The 21,855-nt window shown below is 38.0% G+C and overlaps 1 non-coding gene across 1 annotated transcript; it reads left to right on the top strand.

The window, feature by feature from the left end:
- The first annotated feature begins 21,581 nt into the window (after nucleotides 1–21,581).
- Nucleotides 21,582–21,643, top strand: LOC129405319 (U7 small nuclear RNA). The gene has a single exon (XR_008630487.1). It is a non-coding gene; the product is annotated as a U7 small nuclear RNA (small nuclear RNA).
- Nucleotides 21,644–21,855: the final 212 nt, after the last annotated feature.

Below are 21,855 nucleotides of genomic sequence, written 5' to 3'. Positions count from 1 at the left end.
ATCCAGCCACAGCCATGCTCAAAGCCACTCTCCACAAGTTTGAATGAGTCTCACGCATGAAGGAATCGGCAGAGGAACCCAGGTGTGCAGGACCAGGGACCGAGATCTCCAAGGCTGCTCAAATCGGAACTGGCCTCTTCCACCCAGATTCCCCATTTTCTGATAGTTAGGCAGTCACAACCAGAAACTGCCCCAGGCGCTGTGTAATCCCATCAAAGGCCAACATCCAGAGACTAAAATCAAGCTCCCAGAAGAGAGAGACATCTGATAGCCTAGTTCTCCCTCTTGGAGAACCTAACAAGCTACCGAGAGTTTACTGCTTGTACAGGAGAGCCTGGCAAGCTCCCCATCGTGTATTCATATACCAAATACAGTAACAGATATATACATACCTCTCGGAGAGCCCAGCAAGCTACTGAAAGTATCCCACCCGCATGGGCAGAGCCTGGCAAGCTACCCGTGGCATATTCGATATGCCAAAAACAGTAATGATAGGTCTCATTCCCCTGACCCCGAAAGAGCCTCCAATCACTGGGAAAGACAAGTAAGGAGAGGCTGCTAAAATCTCAGGGCTGAGAGGAATAGAGACGTTACTTGTGTCCGCTCAAGTAAATCGACGAATAACGGGATGACAGTGATACAGTGTGATAAAGTGATACATTTATAATTCTAAATATATAATAATATATATCATATATATGGGTATGTGATATATATGTGTGAATATATATGTATTCCAAAGTATATGTAACTCCAAAAAGATCTAACTGATTCTCAATGTCAGACAGGTAGGTATAGATGGATTTGAGTTTGAATCCTGAACTCTTGCTTTTCCAAACTTTCTAATCATAATACGATACAATCACCTATAGGGTTATAATTTTCCATGTAAACTGTTCAGTTTGAATTCTGACATAGATAGCAATTTCTGGAGTGTCTTGGTCAATGGAAAGTCAACACAAGAGACTATTCACTTCTAAGGACAGTCTTAATCCAGAATTTCTGGATGCACAAGGCTGAAGATCAGCTCATAATGACTCACCCTGCAGCCCAGTCCAGTTATTCCTATTCTGTTTGACTGTTCTACTTAACCCCACACTTCCAGCCTTTTTAGGTGACAGTTTTTCTATACCCAAATACAGAATGGGTTTTACAGTGAAGCAAGGAGTGTGGTGGCCTCAGAAATTTGATTGTCAGTAGGTAGAATGCAGAAAGATGGCACAAGAGCAACAGCATTTCCTCCCAAATACCAAAACTATATTTGTAAGAAAAATCACTTTGAATTGCAAATTGACTTCCAAGAAACCTGTCTGTTGGCCCTCAGCATTGTCCAGAACATCCAGGAGACACAAAGAAAAGATACAGGTAAGTGATTAAAAAAAAAATTACTAAAGCCTTTGCTTCTTGTTGAAGTCCAAGACTGGATTCAATTTGAGGTTCTTCAAGTTATTGATAAAATCAATTCTTTACAAGTCATTGCAGAAAGAAATAATGAACAAGCTACTGGTTGAATGAAATAGAAATTAACAATGCAAAATGTTTTTTTAAAGCTAGAAGTGGGGAAAGCTTTAAACAGAGTGTTTCTGTTTTAGACAAACTTGCTGCAATGTGTTAGCATTTAAATGGTCACACCTTGGCTTTGAACTTAACACTACATTAAGGGGTTGAGGGAACTCACACATATATTTGTCTGTGGCACCTTTCAGTCTTTGGAAGCCCAATGAAGAAAGGGGGAGTAAAGATGATAAAGAAAGGGGAAGAGAGGGAGTGGGGGGGTGGAGGGGGTCTGGGAAGAAGGTGCAGTCACAAAGGGAGCAATGGCAAGGTTGTTTGCGGGAAAGGTGACAGTCATGCCTTCTGTCTCAGTGCAGTTATTAACAGCATCTCTTTTCACTCCCACGAGGGTCCTGATTTGGGAAATAAATTATATGGTCACCAAATCGAGAATAGAATGTCCAAAATCATACTGACAATGCAAGTCATTTATCAGTAAATAAAAATATAAGTAGCCATATTCCTTCTTGGATGATATAATTTGGTTCTAGTCTCGATATATTATTTTACCGACTAAGAGTAAACATGCTAGACTACATAAATAGAATCAAAGAATTAAACTATGTCAGAAAGGAACCTTGTCAACTCTCTGGTTATCATTCAGTAAATGAGAAATTGAGCTTGGAGAAGTTGACTTACTTTCTGCTACATAATGAGTCAATAGAAAAGGCCACAACTGAACCTAAGTTTTCTATATGTTAATGATGCATTTGCACAATATCAGAATGTCTCAGGATTGTAAATAATGTTCTCAAGATGGAGGAATAAAATATAGAAGTTGCAGTGTTATGTAGACTTCCTTATCTCAGTTAAAGGGCTTAGAATTGGGGACTGGGAGCACAACACCCAATCTTTATCAAATCTAGGATAAAGATTTTAATGTTCACTGGTGAACATTAGAATGTTTAAGCTAAGGAGGAGTGTAAGAATTCTCCTGGGGTAAACAAAATACGAGATTCAAGTTGATTTCTGGTTTTGACATTTAACAGCTAATTGATCATGGTTAAAGTTACTGCCTTTAAAATTTTATTTTTCTTCATTTCTAAATGGATTTTAAGCTAATATTCATGTAAAATTCTTTTGTGAGGATGAAATAAAGTCATGTGTATATAAAACACTTACCTTGCATTTATACATCTATTAACTATTGTGATTATACCCATTTCATGGTTATTGTTGTAATGATGGTGAGTCTCAGTGGCAGCTACAAATAGGAGCAATGTTTTCTTCTCTATTCCTAAGCCGACCTGCTTTGAATAATCACACTCTTTTCTTTAATATGATACATAACCTTAATATTTTGTAATTTCCTATAATCAAAGATATAGACATTATTCTTTCCTTCTAAAAGATCAGGAAATAAGTGATAAACTCTTAATTTAAATCTACATTTTTTCTATTTTAGTTTTCTTATTTTTCTTTGTTTGCTTTATTTGGGCGGGCAATACCTAGCAGTGTTTAGGGATTACTCCTGGCTCTGCACCTAAGAATCATTTCTTGGCAAACTCAGGGGACCATATGGGCTACCAGGGATAGAACCCAGGTTGGCCCTGAGCAAGCAAGTGCCCCACTCACTGTACTATCACTTAAGCTCCCTCTATTATCAATTTTTATTTTATTTTAGTCACCGTTATTTATAGTCTTGTAAAGATAGTGTTTAGTGCATACAATATTCAGAGTACCACACCGTCTACCAATGTGTCCCCTTCTCTCCACCATTGTCTCCATTGTGTCAGGGTCCCTCCCGCCACCCTACTCCACCCCCTCTGCCACAGTAAACTCAGTTCTATAGACCAGTTCTCAGGTTCTGTTATCTTTGGCCACTTGTTATTCCCATACTTTGTTTTTCTGTATCTCACATCTTAAAGAGGTCATTTTGTGTCTGTCCTCCTTTTTGTATCCAATTTTTAAAATTTATTTTTAACAGTAGCTTTAAAATCCTTTTTATTTTAGGTACTATAGTTTACATTACTGTTCATAATAGAGTTTCATGTATAACAAAATTCATCACTACTCCTTCCACTGGAGTTTCTACTTCCTACTTCCTTCAACCATTACCACTCCCCCCGCCCACATTCTTCCTTCCACTTCTCTCTCCTCTAGTAAATTTCCTACTGAAGACCAATCCTCAGATTCTGCTACATTTGAGCATTTTAAATTTTTAATTGGAGTTATCTATTTTATTTTAATTTTGATTGAATGCCATGAATTATAATGTTATAAAATGATGACTGAGTTTCAGGTATACAACATTGCTACATCAGTCCCATTATCAGTATCTATTTCTCTTCACCAGTTCCATACCGCCTCCCCTCTCCAGCCTGCCTCTTGGTCAGTCATTATTTTCTCTTTCCCTTTTTCTCCCTCCCCTGCTTTTAGGCACAGTTGTTTATAATAGTAATGGGGTATTTGTACATGTCACATTATTTCCTTTCAGCCACTAGTTCTGTCCAGAGTGACCATTTTCTTCTATCATTGTTGTAATGGTTCCGTTCTTGACCTATCCAACCCCCACCCCACCTCCAGAGGCAAGCTTTATACTAAGGACCAATTACCCTACTCTGTTTCTATTGCCTTTAGGCATTTGATATTTCCCTACAAAGTTTATTTATATCCTACATATAAGAGATAGCTCATTCTAAGTCTGTTCCCCTTCCTTTAACAACTTCATTCAACATGATACTCTCCATATCCATCTATGTACCAGAAAATTGTATGACTTTATCTTTTCTTACAGCCAAGTAACATTCCATTGTGTATATGTATCATAGTTTTATATCTACTTCTCTCTTCTTGGGGACAAGGCTTGTTTCCAGATTTGGGCTATTGTAGGTACAGAGGAATACAGATGCCTTTTCTGCATTGGGATATATTCCCAGAAGTGGAATTGCTGGGCTTTAAGGAAGCTAAATTCGTAGTATTTTTTAGGAATGTCCATATTGTCTTTCAAAAAGTCTGGATCAGTTCCCACCAGCAGTGAAGGAGAGTTTCATTTTCCCCACATAGATGCCAACACTGGTTGTGGTTGTTGTTGTTGTTGCTGTTGTTCAAACAGAGGGCACACTGGTTGCTGTTGTTATTTGGGGAGATACGCCCTGCAGTTCTCAGGGGTTACTTCTGGCTCTATCCTCAGGAATTTCTTCTGGTGGTGCTATAGGGGACATATGGGATGCCCTGGATAGAATCTGGCTTGGCTTGCTTGCAACACAAGTGCCTTTACCCACTGTAATATCTTTCCAGCTCCGGTTCTTTTTGATACGTGCCTGTTTCTCTGATGTGAAGTGATATCTCATTGATTTTTGATTTACATTTTCCTGATGTTTAGTGATATGGATAATTTTCATATGATTTTTGGCTATTTGTATTTATTTGATAAAGTTTCTGTTCATCTATTCTCATTTTTTTTTATCAGATTGGACTTTTTCTTGCAAAATTCTACCAGTGCTTTATGTATCTTGCATGGGAACCCTTTATCAAATGAGTGGTGGGCAAGTGAGTTCTCTGTTTACTGTCTTTGTATTTTGGTTATTATTTCCTTTGAGGTGCAGAAGCTTCTTAATTTAATTAGTCTAATTTATCTTTACTTCCACTTGCTTGATCAGTGGTCAAAGCCATTTACCACAACCCCACAGAAAACATTATAATAATGAGCAAAAACTAAAAGCCTTCCCTCTAAGATCAAACATAAGAAAAGGTTAACCTCTATCACCACTTCTATTCAATATAGTACTGAAATTGTTATAGTAATCAGGCAAGAAAAATAAATTAAGGGCATCCAGATAGGAAAGGGAGAAGTCAAACCTTCACTATTTTGCAGGTGACATGATACTATAGAAAACTCCAAAGACTATTAAAAAAAAAGCTCCTAAAATATTATATGTGTATAATAGGGCTCACCTATATGTAAATAATGAAATAGAAAGGAGAAAATTGTGAAAACAGTTGCATTGACAATTGTGTTTTAGAAAAATCAACAACCTAAAAATCAGCTTAAGAGATAAAAGAACTATGCAAACTACACAACAGTACTTATAGAAATAAAAGAAGACATGAGGAAATGGAAACACATTCCCTGCTCATGGATTAGGAAGATTAATATCATCAAAATGTCAATATTCCCCTAAAGCATTATAGAAATTCAATGCAAACTTTATAAGGTTACCCATAATATTACTCATAGAAATTGACCAAACACCTGAAATTTATGTAAAAATTACCCTTCATTCCCCTTTGAATAATCAAAGCAATCCTTGGGGAAAAGATGAGAGGCATCACTTTCCCCAACTTCAAACTATAGTGCAAAACTGTAGTAATTAAAACATCATGGTATTGGAGTAAGGACAGACTCTCATCAGTGGAGTAGGATTGGAATTCCAGAGACAGACTCTCAGGTATATGGTCAGCTAATCTTTGGTAAAAGAGCAAGGAAGAAAGAGAAAGAAAGAAAAGAAAGAAAGAAAAGAAAAGAAAGGAAGGAAGGAAGGAAGGAAGGAAGGAAGGAAGGAAGGAAGGAAGGAAGGAAGGAAGAAGAAAGAAAGAAAGAAAGAAAGAAAGAAAGAAAGAAAGAAAGAAAGAAAGAAAGAAAGAAAGAAAGAAAGAAAGAAAGAAAGAAAGAAAGAAAGAAAGAAAGAAAGAAAGAAAGAAAGAAAGAAAGAAGAAAGAGAGAGAGAGGGAGGGAGGGAGGGAGGGAGGGAGGGAGGAAGGAAGGAAGGAAGGAAGGAAGGAAGGAAGGAAGGAAGGAAGGAAGGAAGGAAGGAAGGAAGGAAGGAAGGAAGGAAGGAAGGAAGGAAGGAAGGAAGGAGAGAAGAAAGGAGAAAATTAAGTAAAGGAAACCCTCTTCAACAAGTGGTCAGCCACATGAGAAAAATGAACTCAGACCTCTTTATAACACCATACACAAAAGCCTGCAGAGTGGAACTGTTGGGTCATACAGAAGTTCAATTTCAGTATTTTGAGACATGTTCATGTTTTACAAAGAAGTTAAACCAGTCTATATTCCCACCATCAGTGGATGGGGTTTCCTTTACTCCCACAACCGCATCAACACTGACAAAGTTTTTCTTATCTTTTAAATTTTTCTATCTCTGATAAGAAATTATAAGGGAGACAGTGGCCATAGCGATAGTACAGTTGGCAGGTTATTTGTCTTGCACACAGCCAACTTGGAATCTATCCCTGGAGTCCTATAGGGTCCTGAGAACTGCCAGGAATAATTCCTGAGCGCAGAAACAGGAGTAGTAATCCTTGAGTATTGCCAAGTGTGGCCTCAAAACAGAAACAAAACCAAAAAATTAGAGGGTAGAGAGTGAATATGAAAGAATAAGGAGGGGCAAAGACAACTAGAGATGACTTTACCTAGAGGGCAGGTGTGTTGAGAGGTGGCACAGGGCAGAAAATTCTACACCAAAGTATTCTGCATACTGTTGCTCACTTGCAATCAATATTTTCTTCAATCACAGTCAAACTATTAAACTAAATCTTCAGAAATAGAAGAGATTTTATTTGTGTGGTCTGAGAAAACACCTTCATAAGACCAAAAAAGAAAATTATATTGAGACAGATGTACCACTGTGCTTGAGGTCAGCACCTAGGCTAAGACATGGACCAAAAAGAGATGAGCCCCAAGGAATTCTCTGTGCACTCTGACTTGCACAAACTCTTCACTTATATGGAGCACAGGTATGAGACCCAATTTCTTTGTGGCTTATGTTTCTTTGCATTTCCTATAATATTCAGGATTAATTTGGTTACCTTTCAAAACCTCTCTGTGAAGTGATTCTTTGTATTACCACAATTAGTCAATTTGGAATTATTGCGAATCATGCTATTAGTACTTCTTGTGATGAGCAGAGAATTTCCAGTAACAACAGCTAGTTAATAAAAACACAAGCCAACCATAGGGGGCAAAAAGAAGTGACAAAATCTTTTTCTGTTAACATGCCTCAGAACACACAAAATCAATAGACAACTGGTGTTCATATTCCCAGGGACCCCCCATCTCCTCCCCAGGAGTGGTCTACTTAGGGCTTCCTCTGAGTATCTACAATTGTAAGTAATTTATTTATTATTGTGAATATTTGGAGTCAAAATTGAGTTTGAATCTTTTTTCCATTCCTACTGCTTCAGGAAAGCAGATGGTGATTTAAATCTCCAAACATCATATCCTGACATGTAAAATGGTGATGAAAGCACTGACCTCCAAATGTACATTATGCATTCAGCTCTTTCCTGCTATATAATTAATCCAGTTAGTGGCAGCCATCCTTTTGGTTTACATTATTAACAAGAGTTTAAACTATGACATACCACTCCTCCCCATATTTTTTCTACCTCTGTTGGCCTCTTCCCTCTTTGAGTTCTATCTATGAGATTAACTTTTGTAGCACCTATAGCTTTAAATTAAGGAAATAAGTAAGGTAACATCTTTTTCCCTCTACCTACTACTTGAACATCATAACCTTAGCCATATCCTAGCTATTGATTATATTGAATTTTGATAATTATTTCTCAAATCATCTAAGTACCAAACTGAGATAAATAATAGACACAGTCAATGAAAGAATCTGAACTAAGCTATCCACAAGTTTTCAAAGTGAATGGAGTGTAAGATAATAAACTATATTGGTGGTCCAATATAATGTCCTAAATGTAAGTACAGATAAACCCAAGATGCATGAAGATCAGTCAAAAACAAAGAATAAACTGCAATGCTTTTCATTTGAAATTGAACAAAATCCATTTCATTCTGTCATATTTCTACCAATAAATAGACGTAGGTTTTTCTATAATGCAAACATGTGTTTGGCAGTGTAGAGTATGGTTGGTCCATTGCTTGACTAAGAAAACCACAAGATCTGGCACAAGGTAAGAGACTTCAAGTTTTTAATCTTATTTATAGAATTAAAGGACAAAGTAAATTCTATAACAGTGGAATTGTTCAAGCTTTAGCTGAGTGAGGACTTGGTTATGGAATTCATTGCTAAGGAGATTCAAATATCAGGGGGTTGCTTAACCAGATGTCTTTTAAGGTTCTTTTCAACCAAAATACCCTAGTCTTGTTAAGTCAAAACCAAGAATTATCTTACAAAGACACATCATTTATTCTCTTTATAAATTCTAATAGAATTCAGCAAATTCTTAAAGGAGTCCATGATTGTAGATGAAGTCTTTTTTTTATTATTTTGAGTACCATAACTGTTCGCTTTATCCCAAGTTTATTATTTAAAAAAATGCTTTTGTAAAGGAAATATACTCAGGTTTCTAAATGCCGCAGATATCTTAACTGTTTCCTCTTCAGCTATCCATGTCCCTTTGAATGTCCCAATGTTTGAATCTCTTCCAGTCCTCCTTCAATACCTACCTCCTTAATGGCTTTCTTTAAGAGGACTTCCTGACTTCTATATTCTTCTAAGCTCCTCAAGGATTCTCTGAATTATACCCAGTCTTGCTTACATATTGCTTGTAAAAACTCTCAAGTTGTTTCATGTTTCTGTGACTCTCCAGCTGAACTCAAAACTCCTAAAGGGCAGTGAAACTCCATCAGTGGAGATTAAAAAAAGAAGAGCTCTGGATTTTCCTAACAATCACACAACACTGGACACAAAGCACCACTTGGGGCATAAAATGCATCAAACAGCAATGGAATTCCACTAGGATTAAGGTTAGATGGGGCAACTCAAGTTTTGGAAGATCAGAGACATTTACATTCGGTTCTGAATAGTTCAACAGTCTTCCCAAATCACTAGGACGGCAGTCATAAAAATTTCATCTAGCCACTAGCTCTAGCTGAGCATATCATAGGTTACTTAAAGTGCGATTTATTTTTAATAGAAAAATTGATTTTGGAATGAAACATAAAGTAGTGTATCTCTGTATGTATGTGTGTCTCTCTCTCTTTCTTCTGTTTTTGGTAGTAGAATAACCTTTTAAAGGATAGCATTCTTGCCCCAGAGAGGGACATAAAAGTTTAAAAGGTTATTTTCCACATTACATATAACCCATGTGCCCACCTTTCCTATCTCTTTGCTGAATCTACGCTCAGCATGCCTATGGTGCTAACTCTTAGCTCCATTGATGCATGATTTACTTCTCTTTACTTGCCAAGCACAGATGCCACATATCAAAGCAAATCCAAGCTTTTGTAACTTACTACTTACTCTAATACATGCGCTGACAAAGAATGCTCTTTTCCAACCTTGAATGAAGGAGAAGAGAACAGTTAGGGCATATACACAGCATGAGCCCCACGTGGGGTTGATTCTGGAAACCACATAGTCTGCTGAGCATGCTGGGCATACCCCTGGAGGACCCCAGCACTGCAGAGGTGGCCCAGGTATTCCTGGAACTTCGAGGTCTAAGCAGCATCGCTTCCTTAAGTTATTGTGCTGAGCCAAGACCTCCTGTACCACGAATTGTTGGTGAGGCACCCCTACACCTCCTGAGAACTCCCTGGGAGGCCAAAACCCACCAAAACACTCAAGTGAACAAAGCAAAGTGCACCTTGCTGCAGGTCTATTTTCCCTGAATCATCCAGGGAAGTTGGTTTCTCACTAAGATAGTTCCTTTGGTATTTTTAACGAGCTGCTCTCCTTAAATTTATCATGAAAAATCATGATTTTTTTTTACATATGTCTCACCTATTCCAACAAACTCCAAGGGAGTAGAAATTCTCTTATACTCATCTCTTTGTAATCTCAGATTGTGGATCCTAGTATATGCTATTCAAATCCCTCTCAAGGCAAGGTCTCATTCTTTCAATTGTTGGGATTACTGCCTGCTGGATCGATAGTGCAGCGGGTAGGGCATTTGCATTGCATGCGGCAGACCTGGGTTCGATTCCTCCGCCCCTCTCAGAGAGCCTGGCAAGCTACCGAGAGTATCTCGCCCGCACAGCAGAGCCTGGCAAGCTACCCGCGGTGTATTCGCTATGCCCAAAACAGTAACAAGTCTCGCAATGGAGACGTTATTGGTGCCTACTCGAGAAAATCCATGAGCAATGGGATGACAGTGACAGACTTCCTGCTGTCATTTCTCAGCTGAATCTTTATTCTGGAATAAAAGATTGCAAGAAACATTCATCTTCACCCTATAACTGAATAATTTATCAATATGCACATACTCATTGTTTCAATTTACACTTAATCTGAAGACTCCCCAAAAGAGGTTTGTACTATTAACCAAATCCTCATTTAAAAAAGATTATTTTATTTTTTATTATATTTTTATTTAATCACTGTTGAGATAGACCCTTAAAAAGATGTTCATGATTAAGTTTCAGTCATACAGTATTCCAACACCCATCCTTCCACTAGTGTACATTTTCCAAAACCAGTGTTCCCTCCCATCACCACCCCCACCTGTCTCTATGGCAGAGACTCTCTCTCTCTCTCTCTCTTTCTCTCCTTCCTTTCCTCCCTCTTTTCCTCCCTCCCTCCAATCTCCTCTCTCATTTGGGGCATTGTGGTATTGTGGTTTGCAATACAGATACTGAAAGGTTATCATATATATCCTTTTACCTACTTTTAACACTCAGTTCTTATCTAGCGTGATCATTTCCGTCATACCGGTCCCTTCTCAATCTAACTATCTTCTGTCCCACATACACTTGGTGGTAGATTCCAATCATTGATGAGTCCTCCTGTTTTCCCTGGCCTTGGATATTAGTCTTCTATTATACATTTTTTATACACCACAAACGAGTGCAGTCATTCTATGTCTGTCCCTCTCTCTCTGACTCATTTCATTTAGCATGATACTCTCCGTGACCACACACTTACAAGCAAATTTCATTACTTCATCTTTTCTAACAGCTGCACAGTATCCCACTGTATAGATGTACCAAAGATTTTTTAACCTGTTGTCAGTTCTCGGGCACTTTGGTTGTGTCCAGATTCTGGCTATTGTGAACAGTGCTGCAATGAACCTACAGGTGTGATGTCACTTCTACTGTGTGTGTGTTTTTTTTAAATTAGTGAATCACTGTGAGGTAGTTACAGATTTACAAACTTCCATACTTGCATTTCAGTCATATAATGGTCACCTACTATGCTTTATTTGTATTCTTGGGATATATTCCAAGAGTTGGTATTGCAGTGTCATATGGGAGCTTAATTTCTATTTTTTAAAGGAATGAATGTCCATATTGTTTTCCAAAAAGGCTGGACAAGTTGGCATTCCCACCAACAGTGAAAGAGCATCCCTTTCTCCCCACATCCACGCCAATACTGGTTGCTTTTGTTCTTTTGAATGTGTGCCAGTCTCTGTGGTATGATATCTCATTATTGTTTTGACTTGCATCTCCCTGATGATTAATGAAGAATATTTTTTCACGTGCCTTTTGGCCATCTGAATCTCTTCTTTTAGAGAGTTTCTGTTCATTTCCTCTCCCCACTTATTGATGCAGTTGGACTTTCTTTCTTGTAAAGTTCTACCAGTGCCTGTATATCTTTGATATTGACCCCTTATCAGAAGGGTATTAGGTGGATAAGTTTTCCCATTCCATACACTATCTTTGTTTCTTGGTCACTGTTTATTTTGAGGTGCAGAAGCTTCTTAGTTAAAAGTTTCTTAGTTTAATACTCCAAATCCTCATCTATAGCTCAACTTCTCTCCTGAAATTTCTGCTTTCTCCATTATTCACAAGTATTATTCCTAAGAACTCTCCCCATCAAATAACTTCATTGAGCCTTCATTTCAAATTATGTTTTCTCGGGAACTAAACCCATGCTCTCCCAACCCAATCACATCACTGTATCACACTGGATCACTGTCATCCCATTGTTTGTTGATTTACTCAAGTGGGCACCAATAACATCTCTATTCCTGGTTTCGATCCCTGGCTTTACATATGGTTCCCTGACCACACCATAGGTAATCCCTGAAGGCAGAGCCTGAACTAAGCCCTGAATACAGCAAAAACAAAGTAGTTTCTTCTCCTCCTTCTTTCTCTTCCTCTTCATTATCTTCTTCCTTTTCCTCTTCTTCACCTTCTATCTCCTTTTTACCTTCCTCCTCCTCCTCCTTCTTTTTCTTTCTCCTGGCAGGCCCAGGAGACCATGTATGGTGCCAGGGATCAAACCTGGGTCAGCTGCATTCAAGCATCTTACCTGCTGTACTATGTATGTTGTAGTATGTACTCCTCAGATGTTCCTTAAGTGTCAGCAAGAAAACTGGGTAGAGACTGTCCTATGTGCTGCACTGCTACATTTTGTATTTCTATCAAATGAAAATACTGTAGAGGAAATTTCATTTACACCAGAGACATGGAATTGCATCCTTAAGCATTTTATGCTGACTCCTAGCTTTCCTGAGCAACATCTCATGATATTATGAGGCCTTAAGAATGGAGTTGAGCTGGAGCAATAGTACAGTAGTACAGTAGGGCATTTGCCTTGCACGCAGTCGACCTGGGTTCAATTCCCAGCATCCCATATGGTCCCCCAAGTACCACAAGGAAATTTCTGAATGCAGAGCCAGGAGTCAGCTCTGAGCATCGCCAGGTGTGACCCAAAAAGCCAAAAAAAAAATGGAGTTGATATGATACTTTTAATAAACTTTAATACTAGTTAATTAAGAATTAATTTTCTTCTTAGCAAGTGACAGTTTTGCTTTTGGGTCACACCTATCAGTCAGTGGTCTGGGCTTATTCTTGGTTCTATACTCAGGAACCACTCCTGACTGTGTTTAGGGGATAATTGGGATACCAGGGATCAAACCTAGGTAACCACATTCAAAGCAAGCACCTTGATCCCTGTGCTATATCTCTAGCCCTAAAATTATTTTTAAAATAAGGGCTGAGGAGAAGAAACACTAAGAAGATGGAATTTGATACAGATACTATTTCTGACAATGTAACACAGTTTTGGGCCACATTCTTCGTTACATACATAGGTGAATAAAATAGCTTATTCAAGATCTTCTTGGTACAGCCTAACCTTATTGGACTGAGCTAGAAAAATCCAAAAATACAAATGATATAGTGAAAAATTTCAATATGCAGAGGATAGGATTTTTCGAGTCAAAACTGATGTGTAGTTTCCAAAACTAATCAAGGCTTAAACTAGGCATGAAAGTAAGTTACAGTCTTATCAGTGATGTTCACATATGTGAAACAAAAACATACATAAAGGAGTGAAATGTTTGTGCTGAGACTAGAAAAGGAGAACTACAAGAACCTAATGATAGAGGTCTACTGAGAAATTAAAACTCTTGCACCTTAGAGCAGTGACAAGGAAACTAACTTGTGTTTCAGGTACTAACTGAGGCTAAGTGAGTATCATGGATGCTTACCTCAATCTCGTGTTAGTGAGCGTCCATAATTCCAGGAATATTTTATGTTTTTAATACTCTTGGCATAGCACAGTAGCATAGTTGTCCCATTGTTCATCGATTTACTCGTGCAGGCACCAGTAACATCTCACAACAGAGTTGTGAGATTTCTTGTCACTGTTTTTGGCATATACACCATGGGTAGCTTGCCAGGTTCTGGCGTAGCGGGCGAGATACTCTCAGTAGCTTGTCGGGCTCTCCGAGATGGGCAGAGGAATCGAACCCAGGTCGGCTGCATGCAAGGCAAACGCCCTACCCGCTGTGCCATCGCTCCAGTCCACTCTTGGTGTGGTAGGTGTTTATTAGACTTCTTTCAGTGTATCAGAGTGATGCCAGAAAAAGAAAACTAAAATAGATTTTAAGTAAGACCCACAATCTATTAATAGTAAAACAAACAAATAAAAGAAATCACCATGTGTTTCAATTAAAACTGCTTGTCACATTTAGGATATGTGAAACAATGGAAAAAGGAGTTAACAGAGGCCAATGCTGTGATGGAAGATGTTAGAATATCTGACAATCATTTTCAAGGCACACATAACCCAAATATTCAAACAATTACGATAATTTTCAAAACAAATGAAAAATAATCTTGGCAAGTCATCAAAGTAACAGAATGCATATATTAAATATAAGAAAAAAATATCAATAATTGGGCTTAAGAAAATGAAAGGAACAGAGGAGGGAATCAATGAACTAGAAGACAGAAAAATAGAATTGACCTAGTTTCTGTAACAGAAAGAAAATTTTAAAAAATGTGAATAGAGACTTGAAAAAGTTATGTAATAACAAAATAGCTAACACTTGTGTCAATGTAGTTGCAGAATCAGAAGATGAAGACAGCAAGCTGAAGTGAACTGATCAAGGAAATAATGACTGAAAACTAAAGTTTGTCAAAAGACAGAAACATATAGATTTTTAAGAGACGAAATAAATCCAAACAGGATATAACCAAGGAAATATATAGCAGAACATATCATAACAAATTTTTAAAAGCTAAAAACAAAGAAAGCATTGAGACAAAGGAGATCTATAAAGTAAAAGCAGTAAAAGTGATAGCTCATATCTTTGCTATTCTGGATTTCCTAGGAGTCAAAATTTTATTTACACAGACACATTTATATTATATATAAAAATACATGTCCTTAATTTTGTGTTCTTTCCTATGCTTTTTTTTGGGGGGGGGGAGTGGAAGGGTGGGGACATGCCTGTGCTCTGGAATCACTGTGATCTGGACTGTGATATGGAATCATTCTGGGAGGGCTTGGTAGACCATAGAGGGTACTGGGTATCAAACCCAGGTTGGCTTCGTGCAAGGCAAGAGCCTTAAGCAGCTGTAACATCTTTCTGGCCTCTCTTTTCCTAGCTTCATCTGTCTTGACACAAACCGACTTAGAATCTAATTCTGCTCAGATCTCACCAACTAAAATGCCTTCCATATCATGCCAATCTTTCCTAGTCCATACATGTACATCAGTTCAAATCTGGCAATATTCCTCCATAACATCTACCAATATGTAAGTGACTCATACAGGCTAGAGAAAAAGTGATTTTCCTAGTGGCACAGGTATTTAAGCCTCCCTGCCCAGTAGCATGTGCTAAGCAGACTCTTCAATGCCTGGGGACTGACTCACAGACTAAGGCCTTCTGGGGCTTTAGATCTTTCTTACCCAGAAAATAGGATCAACACTACCTCCATTATGAATTATTCAACACCTGCCTGGGCTGCTCCTTGGTGAACAATGAAATAATAGAAACTGACAAAATTGATTTGTGGTGAATTTTTAGTGAAGCCAAGTTCATGGCAAGTGATAAAGGGCAGGCACGGCTCAGAGCAACTTGACCACAAGAACGGGCAACTCACAATTCCTCTGGGAACACCACCACCTGGTGAACAGCAGTGCCAGGCCAGGGGCCCTGAGCAAGGCTTGGTTTCCTCCCAGGGTTCAAGGGAGATGAATGCTGTCTCTCCTGAAAGGCAAAGCCATTTGGTCCACGAGTCAGTTCCCCAGCCAGAAGGATGGGACAGACTCTTAAAGCATTTCACAAAGAATTTGAATTGCTAGATAATTAGAAACTCAATAACCAAATCTCTGGACATATTTGCAGCTGCTTAGCAGAGTGCTCAGAAAATATAGCTTCAATTTAAGCACATTTTGGGTTTTGTATTAGAGCTTCATTAATTAAAAGGAGAAAAAAGTATTGGCACCATGTCTAATCCTTCATTAATCCCCCTCAACATATATTCTGCTGTCTGTTATTGTATAATCATTAAATGTAAAATATTAAACTGGACATTTGACTTTATTGATCACTTTATAGACTAAGGATACAATAAGTAATTATCTGCCAAGATAAATTCATTGATTGCACTGTCATTTGGAAAGCTGAATTGGCACATAGTGTTGATTGTTATTTCAGTATACTATTTTTATCAATTATTTTGTTTCACTTTTTTCATTAATATTTATAGATATTTTCTGTTTAAGCAGTCAAAAAGCTGACATTTTATCCCATCTAACAGGTATTCTTTGTAGACCATAAACATTGTAGTCAGCCATAATATGTTTTTCTGTACCCCAAGAAAACTATAGGACAGTCTTTCAGTTTAGACTTGTCTCGAAGGCAGAGGGTCTCAATCTTGTGCTTCTTCTTTTATTATTTTTCAAAATTAATTTAGAATAAGACTGTGGCTCAAGAGACCAAGCACATGGCTTGCATGTGGGTCCTGGGACACCACATGCCACTGCCCCATCTCTCAGCACTCCCAGGAGAGGCTCTGGTGACTATAAGCATTACTGAATGTGATCTCACGACTAACACACACACACACACACACACACACACACACATCTGAATGACACTGTAAGACTATAGACCCTTTCCTCGGACAGTGATGATGCTCACAAATATATCTTGCTCAAAGTTTTGGGAGAAAACAAAGTGCTACAAGGGTGAGGGTGAAGTGACTGTTTTCGGGTTAGGAATATCTCCTGAAGTCTATTGTAGGTCCAAGTTTGTGCCTTAATCCCACGGGCTCTGCCAGCTAAATAACAAACAAGTTATTTAACCTTTCTGATACCCTTCACAAACAAAAGGATAAGATCTACTTGCAATTGGTGGGGAGCATTAGCTCCATGAATTAATGGAAGTAAAGGAACTAACTTTGTACCTATTGTACAGCTTCAGGCACATACTCACTAAATATTTGTTTTCTTCCCCTTAACGTTTTCCCCTTAACTTAGTCAAGCCTGAGTTATTGTATATATTTCTTTTGCAATTTGAAATGATAACTCTTTTTTGTGTCTTTACTACTACCCCCCAACTTTCTACTCTCACAACTTGTTCAATCTTACATAATACACTTGGATTTCTCCCTTTTGTTTAAAAAAAAAATCCACTATTGAGAAACAGCACCATTGTGCTTCTTTTGGCAAAATGGGGTTCATTTTTAATTCTCTAGATTTGCTACTTCTAAGGTAAAGCCTTAGTTACATTAGCATGGCCCAGAATTTCCCATTTTAAATCTTTCCTGGGGCTGAAAATTAATCTTTCCTTAGGCGGTACCTAAAGGGTATGTGTATTGAGTGATCTAAAGATCAATTAAACACTGGCTCAGCTTCTCTAAAGAAACTATTTCTCTACACAAAGAGAGGCCTTAGGAATGCAGGTAGAATCCTGGAACATTGTATAAGTTAAATGTGCCTCCGTACCTTAAGGGACACTGAGATAAAGTAGAAAAGCTACTGGCTACCGAATTGGATGGGTAATTTTGCAATAGGGAAGGGGCGGAGAGCTAACAGTTACTGAATATTCTCAGGGCCAGGCATAAGTCAGAGGTTACCTTATCCAGATCTACATCCTACACCTGTGTTGACTCCCTCTATCTGAATAAAGTAAAAGCTGACCATAAAGATAGTACAGTAGATAAGATGCTTGCTTGCCTTGCATGCAGCTGACCTGGGTTTGATTCCCTGGCACCACACATGGCCCTCAGATTATAGAGCTAGAAATTAGCCCTGAGAACTGCCAGGTCTGGCGACAAAACAACAACAAAATTTAAAATAAAGTGGAAGTCAACATTTAAAAGTAGAAGTAGCTCATATGCATATCTTACAGTCATGGGTCTTAAACATTTTTTTCTGAAAAATTAGAGTATTTGGAAACACTTGGAAACCCCATATTCTCAGGGAAATGTGTGAAATGTATAAACATGTGGCAGTAGTGAGCAGATACTAATGAAGCAGATATTTCCAAAAAAAAAGGTTCTTCATGTTTCTTACCATTCACTTAAGGTATGTGTGCATACAGGCTTTGTTTGCTCCTCTTGTTTATAATAATCTAATAAGACAGTCTCTTCCACTTCCTCCTCTCCCTCCTTCCTTTACTCTCTCTCCTCTATCTCTCTATCTCTCTCCATCTCCATATGTGTACATACTATATAAGTTTAGTTTAATTTGTATACTAGTATATTAAAACAGTTTTAGTTCTTTGCAGATAGTTTTGACTTTATTCCAAATTTTTTTTTGTTTGTTTTTGGGTCACACCCGGCAATGCACAGGGGTTACTCCTGGCTCTTCACTCAGGAATTACCCCTGGTGGTGCTCAGGGGACCATATGGGATGCTGGGATTAGAACCCGGGTCGGCTGCATGCAAGGCAAACGCCCTACCCGCTGTGCTATCGCTCCAGCCCCTATTCCAAATTATTAAAGTACATATTTTCAACTTAACTATAACACAATTGACAAGAAGTAGTATAGAGTGTCCCTGAAGTTACTTTCTAATAGATCAAATGGGTGTTCCCTGACCATGAACAATTTTCTCACTATTTGCTAATATCCAAATACATTTGGGGTTACTAAAGATGGAAGGAAGCTATTGAATGGAGATCAAAGATGATGACAAACACCCTGTACTTATAAAGTATAGGACAACCCCCAGTTTGAAGAAAAAAATGGTTCCAAATGTAAAAATGTCAATTGCATTGAAGTTTAGAAACAGTGTCCTAGGAGTCTTTGGCCAAGTTTACAAAAGTCCTTCTTTTTAGAGCCCTGTTATTAGCTTGGGAAAAACTAGGGGCTCCTGTGGACAGTCCTTCACTGTAGTGATAAAGAAACTTAAGCTGCCAAGCTTCACTTTACTGGACTGCCCTCTCCTCGCACAGGAAATCCATTGGCCATTACAGGAGTTGGGATACAAGTAGGAACCAAGAGTGTCCTACCTACTGACTCACTAGAGTAGTTCTCAAAGACGTGTGATGTCCTTTGGGAAAATAAAAATTATTCCAGAAAGAAAGTCTGGATGGCAAAGAGGATATGTGGAGAGATATTGACACTGGTGATGGGATGGGTATTGCAAAATTGTATGTCTAAAACTCAACTAAGAATAACCTTGTAGGGGTTGGAGCAATAGCACAGCGGGTAGGGTGTTTACCTTGCACTCGGCAACTCAGGTTTGATTCCCAGCATCCCATTTGGTCCCTTAAGCACTGCCAGGAGTGATGCTTGAGTGCAGAGTCAGGAGTAACCTCTGAGCACCACCAGGTGTGACCCAAAAAGCAAAATAATAATAATAATAATAATAATAAAATTTAAAAATAACCTTGTAAATTATGGTGTTTTAATAAGATTTTTTTAAAAAAAGATATTGTGGGAACATTTAAAAGGATAATAATATACATATAAAGCAATAATAATGTCTAGTTAAGAGATTAAAGAAGCAAGATGCAATAATGAACAATATTTTAGGCAACAGTAGTGTATTGATGGGGGATGAAAGTGACTGGAAATTGAAAAATCCTAAATTTTATACTGTTTGGGAGAAATATCAAACTATTGATTTTAATTATAATTCGTAAAGTATCTAAGTTCTAGGAAAGTTTAAGGTAATGACTAAAAGTGTAAAAATATTAGGGCTGGGAGCGATAGCACAGCGGGTAGGGCGTTTGCCTTGCACGCGCCGGCCCAGGTTCGAATCCCAGCATCCCATATGGTCCCCTGAGCACCGCCAGGGGTAATTCCTGAGTGAAGAGCCAGGAGTAACCCCTGTGCATCACCGGGTGTGACCCAAAAACAAAAACAAACAAAAAATAAATAAATAAATAAATAAATAAAATAAAAGTGTAAAAATGTCTTATAGTCTCTAAATCAATGGAGAATAAATGTAAATGAGGTAGGAAAATCTCTGTCTAAAAGAATGGGAGTGGGGAAGATGCAAAAATTTATTTTAAAATTAGAGAGGACCTGAGAGATAGTACAGTGGGTAAGTGCTTGCCCTGCACACAACCAACCAGGGTTCAAACTCTGGCATCTCATGTGGTCCCCCAAGTACCACCAGGAGTACTTCCTAGGTGCAAAGCCAGGAGTAACCCCTGAACATTGCTAGGTGTGGCCCCAAAACAAAATAAAACAAAACAAAAAAATTAGAGTAAGAAAAAAAAAGCAAAATTGGTGGCAAAATAAATTCAAATATATGAATGATCATGATAGACATAAAGTCTTGAATTTTATGTTCAGTTGTCAGAGTAGATAAAAACATAAAAATCTAAGCTGCATGTTATATACCAAAAACACATAAAACCCAAGAGGGAAATGTTAGAAATAAATCTAAAAATATATACTAATATCCATAAGAATGTCAACAAAATTTTATTAACACAAGACAAAACAGACTTTACGATAATAAATATAAAAATAAATAAATAAATATAAAAAGGGACCATCTATGCATCTGAGGATCAAACCGGTGTCAGCCACAAGTAAGACAAGAGCCTTAACCCCTGTACTCTCCTGTCCCTACTGTGTATATTTTTGTATGCTCTTTTTAGACTTGGGGGCCACATCAGACAGTACTCAGGGCTTATTTGTGGATACGTGCTCAGGGATCACTCATGGTGCAGCTTGGGGGACCATATATGGTTCCAGGGATAGAACTCTGGTTAGCTGTGTGCAAAGCAAATGACCTACCAGTTGAAATATCTCTTCCACCCACCTCTGTATATTTTTGTAAGAATCATCTTGAAAGTGATATAGAAAAAGTAGGAGTACATATTTGCTTCTTCACTATTTATATATGTCTAAATATGGCACTAATATGACCCACTTATAATGAATTAGAGCGATAGCACAGTGGGTAGGGCGTTTGCCTTGCATGCAGCCAACCCAAGTTTAATTCCTCCGCCCCTTTTGGAGAGCCTGGCAAGCTACCAAGAGTGTCCCGCCCACAGCCTGGCAAGCTACCTGGCTAAAAACAGTAACAAGTCTCACAATGGAAACGTTACTGGTGCCGGCTCGAGCAAATCAATGAACAACGGAATGACAGTGTTACAGATAGACAAAAAGAAATTAGTATGATTGCTATGCTATGTATTTTTAAAAATTCAGACTTACCAGAAAGTTTTAACAATTTCAACTTAAATACACCTAATAAAATAGTTTCAAAATATTTAAAGTTCTTAAAACTTTTTTTTTACTAAATCACTGAGAAAAACAGTTACAAAGTTGTCCATGATTGAGTTTCAGTACTACAATGTTCCAACACCTATCCCTTGACCAGTGTACATTTCCCAACACCAATGTCCCCAATTTCCCTCTTTCTATTCCCATCCCAAGTCTGCCTCTGCCACAGATACTTTTCTTATGAGAAGAAATTAACAACCATCATCTTTGTGGGCAATTCTGTAAATCAAAAAATTAGTTATAAGTGTTACAGCTCTTTTAGAATTTGTTTAGCGGGTTTTCTGGTTGCTATCAGAAAGCTCACACCCACCCACCCTTGAAGAGATTAGTTATGACACAAAATATTTTAAAAAGCAATAAATTTGTTCATTTATTTATTTTATTTTTCAAAGTGCCGGGAATCAAATCCAAGACCTCACACATGCTCTATCACTGAGACATATCCTTGCTTCATAAAATAAATTCAATTGTAAATACAAAACACTGCCTGCCAACAGTGTAGAATGCGTATTCTCT

The sequence above is a fragment of the Sorex araneus genome, chromosome 5 (genome assembly GCF_027595985.1).
Source record: "Sorex araneus isolate mSorAra2 chromosome 5, mSorAra2.pri, whole genome shotgun sequence".
NCBI classification, from domain to species: domain Eukaryota; kingdom Metazoa; phylum Chordata; class Mammalia; order Eulipotyphla; family Soricidae; genus Sorex; species Sorex araneus.
The sequence above is the reverse complement of the archived record's forward strand: the minus strand, read 5'-3'. Positions and strand labels throughout refer to the sequence as shown.